General features: G+C 27.8%; 2 protein-coding genes across 3 annotated transcripts in view; one reads left to right on the top strand and one right to left on the bottom strand.

Moving 5' to 3' along the window:
- Positions 1–5,868, bottom strand: part of LOC107439128 (sodium/potassium/calcium exchanger Nckx30C-like) — a 230,160-nt gene extending 224,292 nt beyond the window's left edge. The window contains exon 1 of one of the 2 annotated variants that reach the window (XM_016051620.4): positions 5,636–5,868. The gene's annotated coding sequence lies outside the window, so the exon portion shown is untranslated. The remainder of the gene's footprint in view (positions 1–5,635) is intronic. The other variant, XM_071181363.1, reaches the window with a different exon arrangement.
- Positions 1–18,902, top strand: part of LOC107439127 (frataxin) — a gene marked incomplete at its 3' end in the record, with an annotated part of 77,352 nt that overhangs the window by 38,725 nt on the left and 19,725 nt on the right.

The following is an 18,902-nucleotide window of genomic DNA, read 5'->3' as shown; positions in this document are numbered from 1 at the left end:
AGTGTTAGTAAATATAAGTTAAAGTTAGTAAGGAATTTTTAAGATGCAACTTTAACATTAAGAGGTTAAAGTGGGCAAAAATTTCATACAGATGCATTTTATTTTGAAAAAGCGGCCATGAAATGTATTAAATGGCTCAATTTCTTATTATTACCAATTTTTTTTAAATTTACAGCTCATGGGAAACATGAACTAAACAATCAAAAAATAATCCTACATTTTCATATATCAGTAATTTTTTTTTAAGTCTTGCTATTGTTTCAATTTGTGAAATGCTTTGAAAATTTAAAACGAAAAATGAACTATGCGCTCTTAAAAGTATATTGTTAGTTTTTATGCTTAACATTTTAATGCTTCAAAGTCAAACTCAATAATTCAGAACTTATAAATCCAATTAAATGCAAAAGAAACACCAAAGCTCATTCTCAGTGGATTCATCATTAAAATCGATTTAATATTTTTAAATAATCAATAATTTCAACCTTCCATAACTTTCTCTTCACTATATCCTTATACTTGAGAATTTCAAATCGATTTTCGAAAGCAATTCAATCTCCACTGGAGAATAATACTATTAACTCTGAGAAATTAAAACTGAGAAAGAAAATTTAAAAAATATATCATTTTCGAAATCAAAACGAGTCTCGGCTCATAGAAAGGAAATTATAATCGATTCGAAAGAATAATATAATATTGAATGGTATAACCGGTTTGAATTTGCAACAATTAATTTGAATCTTACATTCGATAATACTTATTAGAAGTCTATTCCATTATATAATAGTACAAATAATATTAATATTAATTTAAATTTTGTTTTATAATATTCAATTACTCAGCAATTTGTGTTTGTCTAGCGTGGTCCCAAAATCGTGGATATTTCTTTAGTTCAAACTGGCAACACTTTTATCATAAGTAAATGTACTGAATTTATTATACGCTTTTCGAAATCAGTATATACGCCAACTGATTGCTACTTATTTTTATTAGATACTTAGATAAACTTAAGAGATATGTTTTCATTCATAATATTTTAGTTTTTAACACTTTTTTGCAGTAAGATGTTTTCTTAGTTATCTAAGTTGTAAATATTTATGAAATCTAATGTTACTATTCTGTTTTTTTTTATATCCAACACCATAGTGGTTTGGAATTTTGCGAGAATGAAATTTTAAATAGGTTTCGGTTGTCATGTATCTAATTTGTGAACACATTAATTATTATTCATTCCTGTTTACTTCATATTTAAACTTTACAACTGAGTTACTTTTCTTTGTAATTTGATTTAGCAGTTTCTGAAAGGATGATGTGATTTATATACTCTTTATTTTGATTTTTCAAAAAAAAATCCCAAAAAATTAGATTTTATTTATTTATTTTAAATTGGGAGGGTGTCCAACATCTTAGAACTATCATTTTAATTTTCGAGTGAATTCGATATCTGCCACGCGTGCTTTAAAATTGGAATTAAATCTGACTCTTACTCCCTTAAATTTTTAACAATTACAAAAGTTCCATTAAAGATATATCCTGGAATTTGAAATCAAGTTTAGTAACTCGTGAAGTTACTGAATTCATAATTGAAAATTAAAGTAAAGCAAAGCTTTCCCCTCAACGGCTCGTTATGGACCAGGGGGGTCATGGGAGTCAAGGCTCCACAATTTCGTGACCAACGCCATTTATTTGCAGTTTGCATTCGTTAATTACTACTTATAGTCTGTTCCATTTTGCTTTAGTGCAAATTATCTTAAATTTAAATAATTTTATTACGTACACATATATTTATTTAAACGACTATTCCTGTACCGAGCGTCAAAAATAATCTCCATAACTCACGTTAATTCTATTCGGAAGAAAAACATAAAAAGATCCTCAATAATAAACATATCTTCAGCTCTCATCAACATGAAGTTAATAAAAGCTTTTATTCTTCGTGATTTTTGATTTTGCCTACTAATAAAAAATTAAAGCATTAACACATTGCATGTGGGCAACTTTTCCAAAATATGTATAACATCTGCTATAGTTTAAATTTTTGAAAAATGGTAGGCAAGATCTCATAAGAGTTGTAGAAAATTTGCAGAGCTGTCAACTTTCTATGCTTTTAGGGAAATTTTTTTATAGTGGTTGTTAAGTTTATGCTTTAAAGTATTTTTTCTTGCCTTGTTAATTTTATATAAAGGTGTTTTCAACACCAGTACATGTAAATAATCATAAATTTTATATGAAAAAGACACTTAGCATTATCTCTATCGTAGTAAAGCTTTTAAAACGTCAAAAAAAATTTGAAATCTTTGGTTTTTATATGTCTGCCATGATACAAAATATTTTGAAAAAAGGTGTAGTACTTGACAGCCCTGAGCTTGTCACAATAACTATAACTTCAATTTAAAAAGAAAATTTACGACGAACGATTTTAGTACTGATTACCTATATACTGAATCATTTATATTCGTGGTAATCAGGAATGAATAATTTCTTTGAAAAGCAGAGTGTGAACGAAGTAGTTTTGCTACCACTTTTGTACGGATGGCAGAAATTTCAAAAACTTATTTAAGTGACTCGCTTGCAATGTTTTAATACTAAAAGGGGTTTTTTTTATTAATTTATAATAAAATAAAAAATTGGTTACAATAATATTATAAGGCTCTTCTTCGAAATCTCTGTCGGCATAAAAAAAATACTTTTTAGCAAATTATATGATATTTTTGTAATTGTTATAAATTGGTCAGAATTATTTTTAACTGTTTGTTCAATTTTTGTCCATCTGTAGCGTGAGTTACAGATGGACAAAATCCAGCTTCTCTGTGCTAATTCGGGAAAGCCAACTTTTTACGCTTAAAGAGAAAATTTCTTCAAGTGGTAATAAAGCTTATGTTTTAATGTATGATTCTTTGTTTTGTAAATTTGATTTAAAGTTATATTTCACACCACATGTAAATGACTCAAAAATTTATATGAAACGCCACTGTGATCTAATTTTCTCGATGTAAGGGTTTTAAAATGTTGGCAAAATTACCAAAAGCTCTAAAAGCTTTAGATTTCAATTGTGTGTATATATATATATATATATATATTAATATATATATGTAGTATCTAAAATACTAGCTTTATAAAATTAAAAGGATCTTTTGAGACTAAACTCAAAAAGAATTATATCTATCTGCAGATAAGCTTATCTGGTCTCTGAGAACATTAAATTTCTCTTTCACATACTTAACTTGGCTCTTCGCGTATACATTTAGTCCCGTTGAATAGCGATGAAATCTTTATTTGTAAAATGAATCCACCCGCGCAATAAAATATCTCAAAGAAACCAAATTCCCATGAAAATCAAGACTGTTGAGATATTAGTTCATCTCCATCTGGTCTTAAGATCTTCCAGACACCGGTTCTAACATCTGGNATATATATGAAAAACTTACAGAAAACTGAGCTTATACCATTTAAAATATTAATTGCAAAATAAAAATCTTCCCTCGTTGTCAAAATCAATTTAAATCAAAATTATTCAAATAAAAAGAAAGTGTGAATGAGTAAATTTTGCTACCACATTAAATGTAAAAGATAAATCTTACGCAAAATCAGGAGAAAATGACAGATATGAAATACATATTTTTGTACTAACAGTATTTTTATTACATAATATATTTGCGGCTACATAAAAGAGAAAAAACTTGTAACGAAACATGTTGTTCAAATTAATTTAGGATGGATTGAATATATCCATGACTATCACAAATTAGCAACAATAATAAATAATTTTGCTGGTAAAAATAGAAGTCTCAAATACATAGAATAATCAAGGGAAAAAATAGTACTTACAGATAATTTATTTTGTCCAGAAAAAAAAGTTAGAAACCTAATACATTCCGAATTTTTTTAAATGCTATTTAAACTAGTTATTATGCTGCTGTTTCAAAGCTCTAAATTATTGAAAATACTCAAAACAATATTTTTGTTTAATAACTAGCAATCACAAAATAATAACATCCAGCTTTTTGTCTGACAGTTCTATCATTTGTTAAACAACCTACGTTATATCACATATTTTTCATGAATGCAAAATTGTTGAGTAATATTTTTCCTATTTCAAAAGAGAAGATGAATTTAGATAAATGTGAATTGAAATTATAAACAAACAATTTTCAGTCTTTAATTTAATCTACAGTTTGGTTTTTTTTTAATAAATCATATTATGTGACAAATATTTATATGAAAGGTTTAATTCGGATAAAAGAACATTTTAACAGCTTCATAAATTATTTTGCAATAAAATAAACATTCTCTAAAGTATAATTAAAGTCATTAAATTCTTCAAGCAATAGCTTATGCATACTTATTAATGAAATTTATTATAACAATATGTTGTAACTAGGCAATGTATCAATTATAATTTCATATAAAGTCCATGAACTATTTACTTTTATGCTTGGAAAATATAAAAATTTAGTATTCGAGAAAATGAGTTATAAATATTTTCTCCTTTCATTAATGAAATTATTATTTTAAATAATTTTTATCTTTCGGTAAAGAATTAACATTCTAGTTTCCTTCACATAACAAAATTAAAATAAATTAATAAATGTGAAATTATTTTATATTAAATAAAAATAAAAATTCATAAAATTTTAGAAAAAAATGCGAAAAAATATTATATTAAAGAAATATAGAAATACATTAAATTAAACAATAATTATTTATTATTTAATATATATTAATTATATTAAATAATAATACTGAGATATCAAATTGCATAAATGTGGGAAACTAAAAAAATCAATTATTTAAAAGTAAAAAGGAATTAAATTTAATATATGTATAATACTAAAGTTGATAACTAATTTAATGATGATAATCAATATCAATTAGTTTATTACACTTGTTTCAAAAAACAAAAGAAAATAATTTTGGATGTTCTTTTAGATAAACAAAATTCCTAGTTAAATTTTTAATAAATAAAAATTAAAATTTCAAAAAACATTTTTTCTTAAAAAAACATTTTCTTAAAAAAAACATTTTCTTAAAAAAACATTTTCTTAAAAAAACATTTTCTTAAAAAAATTATGCGAAATTTATTTAATATCTTAATGCACCTTCTGAATAATTAAATAAAGGTTAATATTGCTTACCCAGTGCATTAAGATATTCAACAAGTATATAAATAACAAAATAATTTTACTACATTTTTCCCTTTTAACCCGGGCATTACTAGACCTGCTTTTTTTTCCAAAAAATAAAACATTAATATAAAAAAATTCTTTTGTCTGTTGAAATATTTGGACTTCAGCAAAATGAAATAATATTAGCGATGAAATAATAACGTTCATTTAGAATTCCTTTTAATTTCAGTAAATTTTATTTTAAACCATACACTTATTTTATTTCATATTAAAATAAAGCAAATATTAAAAACATATAATATACAAAGACCTAAATATAATACACACTGAATAAAATATTAAAAATTTCTCATTTCATTATTCACTTCTTTTATTGTGAAGTACACATATTATTTTATTTAACATATTATAGTATTAAATTTTAATCTTATAAGGAAGTATAGTAAAACATCAAGGAACCTATAGATTAACAGCAATTTAGATTATTCCTTGAAAAAAGTAACATATATTACCTCACATCGCATCCAACGTAGTCCACATCCACAAGATAATAACTTTCAGTAAACTTTTCATAAAAATATTCTACATAAATCACAAATAACCCACGGAGAAGTCATCTTTAAGGAGAAACCCAAGGAGATGCAAAACAGATTCGGGATCCTCACGTAGTCCCATTTCGATTCTAAACTGGGGACACACATTGATGTGGCTTTCCTGCGGAGCTAAAGGAGAAAATCGACCAATCAACGCATTTCCCGAACCCACGCATGCGCAGTTGTCACTAAGCTCACTCATAAGGCATCTCCTTTTCTGAAGGATAAGGATACTAAACTGTTTTTGTTACTTCTAGAAATGAATAAAGTAATAGTGATAGTTATATTTACTAAGAAAAATCAAGGAAGTAAAAAAAAAGTATGAGTAGTAAAGATAAGGAAGAGTAGTTAAATATTGAACATCATTTATCTTCATCACCTGCTTCATCATGTTTTTCAAGAAATTAAATTTCTTCACATAATTTATCATAATTATGATAGTTTTTAATGAATATTTTTCACTAAATACATTTAAAGAAAATTAATTATTGTTAAATAATAGCGAAGTAATTAAAAGCAGTCAAATAATGAACATTAGCACAAAGTAATTAATCATTTTTATGTGTTTATTCAATGTTTATAAAGGGTAAAAAAATTTAAAAAACTGAAAATGATTTCCTGATTACATTGTTAAGGACTTTGAAGAGTAATAAAAATATCATTTAAATTTGGTCCAACCTTAATATGGTGAACAATGTGACACACTGCATATGCCCTACACCTCGTAGGGCATATACCAAAATAATACTAAAACTGACCTTTTTCGATGTACTGTTTCTCAGTATCTAAACAAGATACTGCTTCAGTTTGTTTTGTTTTGTTTTTTCATGGAATATTTAGATACATGTGAAATGATATGCAGGAATAATTATGAACTGAAATTATGAATTTCTATAAGAATTATGAAAATTATGAGTTTCAACAAATATCTTTCAAAACTCAAAAAGTATTCCTGTTAACGCTAAGACATTATCACGACAAACAATTGATATATACAACTCAAATATCCCCAAAACATTTCAAAGTGATATCATAAGTAGTTTCTAAGAAAAGATCAGTTTTAGTTTGATTACATGATACTATTGCTCAACATGAACTAAAACATGATTCCTTATTCTGCAGAAATATGAGTTAAGGTTGCAGTAAGCTTATACCGTATTACGTTTTAAAATTGTACTAATTTATTTGATAGAGCATAATGTTTTAAATAACTGAAATGTAGGGGATTAACAATAAAAAAAATTTGCTTTTATAATATACTGAACAAATTTACTTCATGTGAATACATTATTGTGATTATCAAAAACAATGGAATACAGTTTATAAGAAAATAAATAAATAAAATGGTTTTAAAATTCAAGTATTTCAATGTAAATCTCCTTTGAAAATTTTTCATCAGTAATAGAATATAACTTTAATAAAAAGAAAAATGTTCGCCAAAACTACCAAACATTATCTCGGGTAGCAGCCACAGTGCTGATGTAAAAATATCCTCAGTAGCAATAGGGGCATGGTTTAAAATCCCCTTACCGTCTGGATAATCTTAAAGGTTTCTGTGGTTTTCCTCTCCTTGTCAAGCAAATGCGGGTTTGCTCCAAGAAAAAATCTTCCATGAAAGTTAATTTGTCTCAATGCTTGCTCCAAGAGTTTCCTTGTCTTCGAAGTGAGGCTCGAAATTACAAGTCAACAGAGTTCAGCATTGACAAACGTAAATTAAAAAATGAATAGGTAGTTGTTTTTTATTTTAAAATAAAATAAGAAGCATTGGTCTGAAATAGAAAATACTACTAATTAAAAGGCAAGCCAGAAAGCGATAATGGATATTTTTTCAACTCTTCTCAACTATAGAAAACATTATTAATTGTTAATAATTTAATAAAGGCAATGCGTTTCTAGAGAAAAGGTAATTTTTTGCCATTTTACTGCACAAAATGGCAAATTAAACGTAATACTTATGGACAAACTTATTAAACCCTATTCTTCATTTTACAACAGCGTGAATCTGTTCTTATTTTGTAGAAATAGGAAGTTGGTGCATATAATTTTTTCAAAATAAAAGATTTAAAAAACGAAATTTAGTACTTTGTTTAGGATACGTTGTCAATGTCTCTAGATTTTATTTCGATTAAAATGCAGATCCAATCTCTCAGATTTAAGTGTATTACAAATTATGCAAACTATCCAAAGTATGCACTATGAAACCGATATCAAATGAGTTATATCTAAATCTGTGTCTAATAACATAATGACTAAAAAATATATATAATTTTTTTGAAATTACTTTAGATTTCCCATTAGTAATAGTTTGCGTTTTTTGTATTTCTAGAAAAAATATATAATGAAATCTACGATATAGTTTTCAAACACTTAAGGGTCAGTCATTGTATAACATTTATCGAATTAAAAAAAATAATTTAAAAAAGCGTTTAGATATTAACTTAAGTTTTTACGTAAATGTATTTAATTGTCTTCTGTAAATTTTACTCGCGCTGAAGAAATATGGTGGAGTGAGTATAATCAAATATCTTATATTGTATAAGAAAATAGTATGAAAATATTAATATTATATAATATAATAATATTGTTTATAAGAAAATAGTTATCTTCGCCTCTTACTCGCTAACCCTTTCCAACTCTCAAAGATTCCTACGCAATGGGATACCTGCAAGTAATGTAGTGTGGGTATCTATCTCAATCCTGATTGTTTGTTGAAGCGTTTTATGTGTTTTCGTTAGCAACTTTTCTTTCCATTCTATTTCGAGTAATCCAAGCCCATCAAGTATCAATTCTCTTAAGTGACACATTCTATATTATTTCACAATGATTCTTTCACAAACATATCAATTCTTTCACTATATATTTCTTACTGAACACTAAGACAGGCGCGAAGCCATGTAGAACATGACTTGTTATGCTTCGAAACTGTCAAGTACATGAAATTAAAATATATCATGGGTACAATAAGATACATTAACAAATAATAAATTTGAGTTAAATAAAACACGTAGATGAGGAAGAATTATATTTCAGCATATTAGAAGTGTGACATGGCGCTGTATTCAATTAACTTCACGTTATTTAACATTCTTAACTTATATGGAGAAACTTAGCTCAACTTTAACACGCCATTTTTCTTATAAAAGATCTGATGGAGCTGACGTCATAGGTCATAAGGGTGGGTATTCGTGATCTTCTTCTTCTTGAAGTGCAAGCACCCAATTTTTTACAACGTACACTTTTCGAAACAAGTTCGTCTCATTCACTACCAAGTACTCTTTGAAATGTGTCTTAATATTTAGCAACATTATTTCAGATACTGCAATAAAATGAAAAAAATAGTAAAAATGATTTTAATGAAGAGTTTTTCTTGCTCCTAAAGTTGTGCTTTACGGAAACTAAATGTTTTTGTCGAGGAATATGTTCTCTCATTTTTCCTACCTTATAGTTTACCAAAGCTTTTTGATGAAATATTTTAGCTACTAATTATATAAACCATAAAAACTAAATCACCTGAAATAATGCTTAAAATTTTTTTTAAAAATGCGTCTAGCTTTTCTGAAATAGGCTTTTCCCAATGATCAATCAGTTTTTGAATGAAACTTTTGAAGTTTTGAATCAGAACTTTTGCAATGAATATATGAAACAAGTGTATCACAATTTTAAAAAATATAACTTGGTAAAAATTTTCCATGCTGTTTGCCTAATCCTAATCGATTGTATCTGTCAACTTTATCAATGGAATCATCATCACATTGTTGGTGATTTAAATCAAAATGAGGATTCAACGTTTCATGACATAAAATCAATTTTTTTTGCAATAAATTAGGAAATGAGAAAACTTCCACAGAAAGGAGCCCAAACAGTAATTTTTGTTCGAAGTGTCTATAAAATTGTAAATACATTCTGATATATTTAAAAAATTTCTAACTAATTATTCTTATGATCTTTTTCCTTCTTCTGAACCTTTTTCTTTTTAAAATTAGTTAAATAAAAATAGTGTACATAAAGTAAATGATGAACGAAGCAAACTGTGTTTTCCTAATATAATCATGATTTAAAAGCATGATTAATTACAGAATTACTTTTCACTTCTTTTTTTTAGTGTATTAAGAAATTTGCACCAGAAGATAATTGTGAAACAATTAATAAGTTTTTGCACTGATTTAAATTAGTTCATCTCAAAAAGTAGCGTAATAAGATAATATCGTAGAATTGCGTTATAATAAGAAAAACTCAAGTACAAATAAATTTTGATGATGATGAAAAAGAAAGCAATAACCAATTTAGCGCAGTAACCAATTCTGCAAATAAATTACCTTTTGCACTTCATTGACACCTATATTAGGACATCGGAAGTCACCACTTTGAAATTTAAAATTTTCGTTAATTTTTTTTACCACATAACTTTATAATTATTAATTGTTATATAGTAATAGACAATTTGTTTCTTCAATCTACCACCAAACAGTTACTCCGAATAATAGACTATACTGGCAGAGCAATCATAAATAAAGAAACAATAGCCTTCCTGATGATCGACATATCCAAAGCATTTGATAAAGTATGGCACACTGGTACAATATATAAACTCATACAGCTGAATTTTCCACCCGGCATAATCAAACTCCTATCCTGCTATCTTTCTAATAGAACATTTCAAATCACCATCAAAAACAAAAAATCCACAAAGAGAAACATCACAGCCGGAGTACCACAGGGCAGCATTCTGGGACCGATATTATACATATTATACACTTATGATTTTCCTATAAACAAAGCCGATTATAACAGCATAACAGCCTATTACGCAGACGATACCGGTATTATTATTAAATCCAGAAACCCAAATCATGCTCTTCAAAAACTACAAGACCATATAGACGAAATAGAAGACTGGTGCTTAAAATGGAAAACTGCAGTAAATGCTGGAAAATCACAAATATTAATTATACAAAAAAGAAGAATTAAAATACTTCCACAACTTCAACCAAAAATGTTCAACATACCAATACCAATAGTTAAAAAAGCAAATTATCTTGGCCTTATAATCAATAGCAAACTCACCTGGAATGATCACATCAAAAGCACAATAGATAAAGCAAATGCAGCAATAATAGCCATACAACCATTAATATATAATCAGAATATGTCACTTAAACTAAAGAAGCTACTATATACAGCAATGATCCGCCCAATACTTACCTATGCCTCACCTGCCTGGACAACGATACCTCAACATCTACTGAAGAAATTAAACCAATGCCAAAACAAGATCCTTAGAAAAATAACCTGTGCAAGATGGTTCATCCGGAATACCAATATACATGCAGACCTCAAAATACCAACTCTATCACAGCATATATACAAGCTAAACGCAGATTTTTTCGATAAAGCCATAGAATGTAAAACAGCAAATTTTAATGAAATCTTTAAATTTGAAAATTATATCAAAGATAAAAACTACAGACCAATAGCTGCACATTTCACCTCCGACGCCTCATATCATAACTATCAAAACAAATAATTTCATCAACCTTTCTGAAAATAACGTTTACTCATGCTGATACAATTCTGAACAACTCCAAAATCAAACAAACACAGTTTAGAGCAAGCTGCTCAATTTATTTTTGATTCCTTTTTAGTTATTCAAGCAAAGAGCTTGAAACATTCATAAAAGCAACTCCATTGCCTGCTTACCTCATTGCTCAACCAAAACTGTTCAAAAATTCCAGATGAATGGGATAGGGGCCGCTTCGCGGCCCAGGTGCCCAATAAAATCAAAACACTAGGACTAGGTTTCTTCAATCTTCCATCTCAATCTCAGTGAGTTCTATTTTTATTTTCAAGACTCTCAAGTTAAATTCACTGAAGTTTTCACAGCAGACTTTTACTTAAGTTAAATTAAATTACATTAAAATTTATTTTCTGATAATATAGCCAATTTATGCATATATATTTATCAACTTATACACGTTAAATTCTTTTTCAAATTCTATTGTATTCAATGAGTAATATTTCTCTGATAAAATATATTTGCTGCATTTTCTCCAAAAATGTTATTTTATCATGTATCAAGGTATGTTTTATCTATATTCATCAATTATGTCTTTCATTTTTCAAAAATCAATTATTGTACATATCAAATAATGTTTTATCTTTATTTTTAATTTAAGTCTACCATCAATATTTCTAATGTTATGTAAAAACGTCAATTTGTCATATTGAATGTTTTCATTGTTTTATTACTTCACAAGCAAACGGCTTGATTTTTTATGGCTACCACAATGTTTGCCAAATGAATGTATTTTACCTTACTGTATGCAATTTAATGATGAATGGAATGTAGGCAGCTTCGCGGACCAGGTGCCCAGTTTATTTAAATAAAATTAAAAAAATTTCTTCAATCTTCCTCTGCCAATTTTAAATTTTTACCAGCAGTGTTGTGACTACCCTGTATATGCAGCATCTACTGATACAGATTCATAACAATACAATGCTTTTCATAAAATATTTATACTCTAATATCTGATACTTAATTTAAGGAAATAAAAAAAAAATTTGACCGCTACGTCATAAATTTAACATTATAAACATTAGAAACCTAACAGCTATGTGATAATGATCTTAAGTTATGAATAAACATTAATAAAAACTTCTACTCACTTAAATATTCATTTCATTACCAGAGGAAAACTGTTCCATAAAAAAAAAACATAACATTTTACAGCTATACTTTCGATGACAAGTGTTAAACAATTTTTCTGCTTCTTACGGTTCAGCTAAGCTATGCTAATCACATTATACTTATTAATATTAATCAAATTATAAAACCAGACACAAAAATGCATTTGGATTCTTAATCATTTTCTGTGTTCTTACATGTGTCACTAGCCTTTTTTGTGAGAATCCAAAGAAATTTTGCATTCATTTATGATTACAATTTACGCAAAAATAAATTCATTCTAAAACTATTTTATTTCATTACGTCCTTTAATCTCAAAAAAGAAATTCATTGTTTTCCACCACTTACATATACGATAAATGCAATAATGACATTTATTACGCTGACCAGCATTCTCAAAACTTTTGACAATTTTGCCAACAATTCAAAAGTCTCCCTACAAGAGATTCGGAATAAAGTGGATCAAAACTTGACGAAAATGGCTTTGCATATAAAACTTTCAATCATTTACATGTACTGGTGAGGAAAATAAACTTATAAATTTGCTGAACAAAAATTCAAACACAAAAAAAGAAACTTAGCTTCCACTGGGAAAAAAATTTCTAAAAAGAGTAGAAAGTTGGCAACTCTCTTAAATCAAAAAACAAAGGAAGATTTTGGGTGATAATTGAAGTTTATTAAAAAAAGGGAAGGCGAATTACACAATTCGTTTTAAATGTAGCAAAAATGAAAACATTTTAAAAAAATATTTTTAAAACGTTACACTTAAAAGCCATTATTTTGAAAATCAGGCAAAATTCTCAAATTTTGATAGATGTTTTTTTTTCAGATTTAATTAGGTTATGAAAATGTCATATTGTTGAAGTTTGAGTGCATAAAAGAGTCTGGTCTTTTCTGAAAAAAATTTCAAAGTTCAAAGTCATTTGTTTAAAAATGAATTATGAGCATATTTCAAGGGGTTTTTCTAATGAAGGCAACAACAGCTTAAAGTTCTGTTTTGCTATATTATTAGTATATCGTGTCCTAGTTATAGACATGCACTCGTTACCATGGGAAATTGTTGCTTTTCAGAATTACGCTCTGTCAAACTTAGTGAAGAATTCAGTTGTTGTCATTTTTCTACCCTGAAAATCTTGGTTTAACAACCGCACACCAATAGTTTTTTTATTGAATATTCATGTTCGCTATTAGGACAAGCTCTGTGTTTCATCAGTTTTCAGAGTTATCGATGCTTCTAGTAGATATAGTCATTCAAGTTTTTAAAAAACCCGAAATCTGAATTTTTATTTAGCTTTTCTCAAAACAGGATGTCCCTCAAAAAGAGTAACTGTACCATCTTGTAGGTAAATTAGACTACTAACACGTGGAAAAGGAAAATCATTGAAACCTCGCCCCATTTTCAAGAAAAACAATTCTAAAGTTGCATACAAATGCAATGTTAAAAATCACATCCCTCTGCTCCTTTTTGAGACAGAAGCGGTAGATCTTTTTCCTCAAAAGAAACTAAAATAAAAAAAAATTTTAAGAACTCTATCTGTAATTGACCGATATAATTATGGAAGAAAAACACTGAGGTGCTCGTTTGCCCATACATTAAACCTCCAAGTCACTGTTTTTGTTGCCAATCATTTTTCCATTACTATATTATTTAATGGATTGTCAGGGGCTATGAAAAATTGTCACATATAACCATAAAAATTTTAAAAAGTTATATAGTCTTTTCTGAACTTCACAACCTTTTTAAATAGTGCGAACGAATTTCTTTTAAGTAAATGTCAGAGATGCAAACTCTGAGATTTACTTGATTAAATTACAAATTGACTGATGAAATTTCTTGATTACTTGACTGTAAGCGCACTTGATTTCATAATGTAATGTATAATGATATGTATATATAGATGCAGATAATATACATAATTTCTGAAAAATTCAATAAGCAAATTTTATATGAATATTATTAAAAGTTTACACTTTACTTGCCAGAAGATATTTAGATTTCCAAAACAACAAAGTGAATTTTTGTTTGACATATTTAACTTTCTTAAAACAGCACCATCAGGAATTCTGCGTGTAATTAAAACGGATATACGGAAAGAGATTTTGTCTTAATTTGTCAGATTTTGTTCTAAAGATCAACAAATAAAATTCAGTTTGTTAAATTTTAAAAGGGAGAAAAAGATCTTTCAACTGGGTAAAATGCAAAAGCTCACCAGGAATGTACTAATTTTTATAACTGAAAAAGAAACAGAAGTAAATGTTTCTAAAGTTTTGATAACTATGTGTAGTAATATAAGTGATTACAGTTTCGTTAAATCAGATTGCCGTTTTATTTGATAACGTGGTAAATTTTATTTTAAAACTGTAACTAAGTTACACAAGGAAATGAGTAAATAGTAAGCGGTAGTTAACTAAGTTTATACTTCATTGTTCATTTGTAACAGTGCTTTATAGAAATACATTACAAAGAAAACCGTCAATCCGTTTCTTCAATTTTTTATGGCATAACGCCTCGTAGTTTTTCTTCCATTAATATATCTTTTAATTGCATATACAATTCTTATAAAATCGTTTCATTTTAGCTGATTTTGAAGGGGAATATCCCTCGTTACTATCTCAAAAGAAAGGAGGGATGTGGTTTTTAGCATAGCAATTATATACAATTTTGGTGATTTTTTTTTCTGGACAATAGGGCGAGGTCCGGATGGTAGATATATCTACCTATAAGATGGAGTAGTTAAATTTTTTAAGCAACGATGCTATTTCAGGAAAAGCTGAATTTTAAAAATTTCAGATTCTGCATTTTTCGAAAGTTTGAATGGCTATATATCTACTAAAAGCATCGATAACTCAGAAAAGTGCTGGGTCACAGAGCTTGTTCTAATAGTAAACTTTGATGTTCAGTAAAAAAAATTATAGGGGTGGCTTTGTTTAACCAAACTTTTCAGAGCAAAAAAAATACCAGCAACCGAATTCTTCGCTAACTTTGACAGAGCATAACTCTGAAAAGCCAAAACAGAACTGTAGGGTATGTGTTGCTTTTTTTTAGAAAACCCCCTTAAATGCATTCATATTTCCCTTTTAAAAAAATTAGCTAGACCGCTGAAATTTTCTATAGAGAGGAAAATATTTTAAGAGTTCAAACTTTCACAGTATTCATTTCTCATAACCTACTTCAATGTATAAAAAAAAAACCAAGCCAATCAAAAAATACAACTATCGCACTTGTCGGAAGTTTAAAATAATAGCTCTTAAAAATATTTCTTCCTAATTAATTTAGTTTTGTTTCCTTTAGTTTTTTTTATGTCAGAAAATTGTTTAAATTTCAATTGACAATAAATTCTGCTTTAAGATTAAAACTTGCTTTTTTTTATGAAACACAGCTCCAGTAAATATTTGAGTTCCTTTTCAAAAGAGGGCTAAATTACCTCTCATAGCGATTTTTTCTTTGCAAGTAAACCAAAACAATAATAATAAAATAATAAATGGTTATCTTAGTAGTAGAATTTTATTTACGTCGAACTAGAGTTAGACAGAAAAATATTGGCGGCGACGATTTGGGAAGAATCAACTGCGCAGATGATGTCTCCCCCACTTTTTAATCCCGATGGCCTGTGCGAAATCGAGAACTTTATGATAGAACAATTTAACGAGGACAGACACTCCACTCCCTCGGACCTTTTACAGGCTAATCAAATTGGCCACCCATCCACTCATTGATCGCTGCCAGTGAGCAGTTGGGTGATCACTGATACTTGACTTCGGTGCTCTGCTGAGAACGGTGTCCTTACTATCAGTCCAAAGGGTGACATAGATATCTAAAAAATAAAATGTTTGATGATTGTATAAGCGACTTAGGTGTTCTGTATGTTAATAAACAACACTGTATATTAACAGTCTTTAATTTTCTAGATAAATGTTAACTTTTTACATTTTTCCATCCTTCTTTTAATGATTTTTGTTAAAAAGAGCGTTTAATTTATAATTAGCAGATTTTATATGCCTTTTTTAGCATTATTTTAAAAAGAATAGTAAATTTTGACATGTTTCTTGTGAGAATCTGTCTGATCAACTTTGATAAATTGCTTTTGTTTAAAACCTCCCAAATTAAATCGTAATTTTTTTTTTTAAAATGGAAAATTTGGTTTTTAATAATTTTTTTACTAACTTTTAAAAATAAATTTTAAGTTAAAATTTTATAAAATGAATTTAAACATAAATAAATAAAAAAAATTAGCAACTGAAATTTTTAAAACGCCTTCGATTTAAAATACATACAATTACAAAAAACTTCAATTAAACTAAAGAAACAAAATAAAATTCGTTTCCAAAAACCATCGGAAAAATTTGGTTAATGTTATTTTTATAGTCAACTAAATAAAATAAAAAACTCATAAAAAAATAAATCACCTCAAATCACTATCGATTTCTTTTTTTAATTTGCGTAAAATTTAAATTGTTTCCAGAACTAAACTATTTTCACACTGAATCTCAGTCCTTCCGAAAACCACCAATCAAATCCAAGTGCTTGAGAAAGAGACTAATTCTTTATTACTTCTTTTTAAAGAAATAGATTTTAAAACTTAATGTCCTGTTTTTCCACAACGTCTAATCACTATGACCAGTTTTAATTCTGTTTACGACGGCAAAAATTTTAGATTTTTATAATTAATTCCAGTGAATTTGTATAAAAAACGAAGCAAACTACGAGAAGTATTTATGAAACGTTTTATTATTATGTTCCTGTTTCAAAGGATTATATATTGATCAAAATAATGCTGAGTTCATTCAAATGAGGTACTTGATGTACAGAATTTCGTGATTTGATATATGTTCGTGTTAGTATTCATACTCGGGGTTTGATCAACAATCGATAGCAATTAATTAATAATAATATCTTATCTTGTCCCATGAAGATTGGAATTAAGATTAAGTGATGCGACATAATTTTAAAAAATTGCTTGGCCACAGATAATTCCATTGTTTTTTCACGTTTGCGCAAATGCACATTATTAAAAATAAATTGCATTTGAAAAATCAATAAATTTGTTAAGCATAAAAAATTAAAGAATTTTACATGAGTTTATTAAAAAAAAAGTTTAATTACATGAGAATTTAACATTTATTAAAATAAAAGTTGATCTTTTAAATATGTACAAGTTTTGTTTTATTTAAAATAGAGCATATAATAACATGTAGAAGTTCTATGCTTCTTTTGTAAATTTGCAGCTATTCTCATATTTTTCTCCAGTTCTTCATTTTTTTTAAATGGCTGATGATTTGTAAAATCAATTAACGAAAAACGGAAGGAAATGAAATATGCGGGTTTCACTACATTCTGTTCAGAAAACTAAATAACTTATTGGTGCCACGTATCAAAATTGGTTGTAAAGCTAATCAACAGGAGGCGCTGGAGACAATGACTACAATGAACTTCAGAAAAACTATAATGTTCTCTGTTGCATATTGGGGCATTTTAACAGAAATTTTTACCCAGTTAGTTAATTTTTCCGTGGACTATATCACATTTCGGCTATGGATGTTAGTTAATTTGAAAATTGTTTTATAACTTTTTACCAGTCATCTGTGCTACGAGTTGATAAATTTTGAGACTAGTTTCGAACTTGATAAGAATACATAAATGAACTAGTTTGATCCAGTTTCCTGAGAAACTACTAGGAATTCGAACTAGTCAGGGTTCCAAACAAGTTCGTTAGTTCAAGATTTCGTTCTAGTTTCCTAAGAAAATCACAACAAATTGTCCATTTGTGTTTCCTTCTGCTTTTCTTCAACTGATTTAGCATGTGGTATCCTCTACAAGAAAAGGAACTAAAATTTCTTTAACTAAACTAAAATCGGCTTCTGTAGGAAAGAAATTCAGGTAACTAAATCTCTATTTTTGGTGCTTTTGTTCAAGATCAGGGGTTTCCAACTTACATGTGGCCGGGGGAGGCAATTCAAAACACTAGTCAAATGGCGTGCCGCAACTTTATCGAAATTGCAACTTTATCGAAATTTTATATAGGACTCTTTTATTTTTGAAAATATTACTGTCAGATTTTTATTTAAGTTTTTTTAACATCAAAAAGCAAAATAACAAGCATTACAAATAATGCTTGTTACGTATCATTTCGAATCTTCTCTTAATCAGAAACTTAGTGACAAGATTTTTTTTTTCTTTTAAATTTAATTCTGTGGTAAATTTACATTTTGTTCGACTTATTAGGAATTATAGCAACAAAAAAAATTTCTCGAGCATCTGAAATTAATTTTTTTTCTTTTCCGCTCACGCGATATTCAATTCAAGGAATTTAAATGAAATATGATATTCATTCCCTGTTTTATGCGTTTTAAAATCTACAAATTTTAATAATTTCGTCCAAAATTAGTAGTTTCAAAAAGTTAAATGGGAGAATTTCTTCGAGAAAATTTCTTATACGCACATGCTAAAATATAGTCACTAAGTACAAAAAAGCGAAATAAAAAAGAGCAACATACACGATTATT

Source organism: Parasteatoda tepidariorum, chromosome 5, assembly GCF_043381705.1.
Source record: "Parasteatoda tepidariorum isolate YZ-2023 chromosome 5, CAS_Ptep_4.0, whole genome shotgun sequence".
NCBI classification, from domain to species: domain Eukaryota; kingdom Metazoa; phylum Arthropoda; class Arachnida; order Araneae; family Theridiidae; genus Parasteatoda; species Parasteatoda tepidariorum.
Note: the sequence above shows the minus strand (reverse complement) of the source record. Positions and strands in the feature narration are given on the sequence as shown.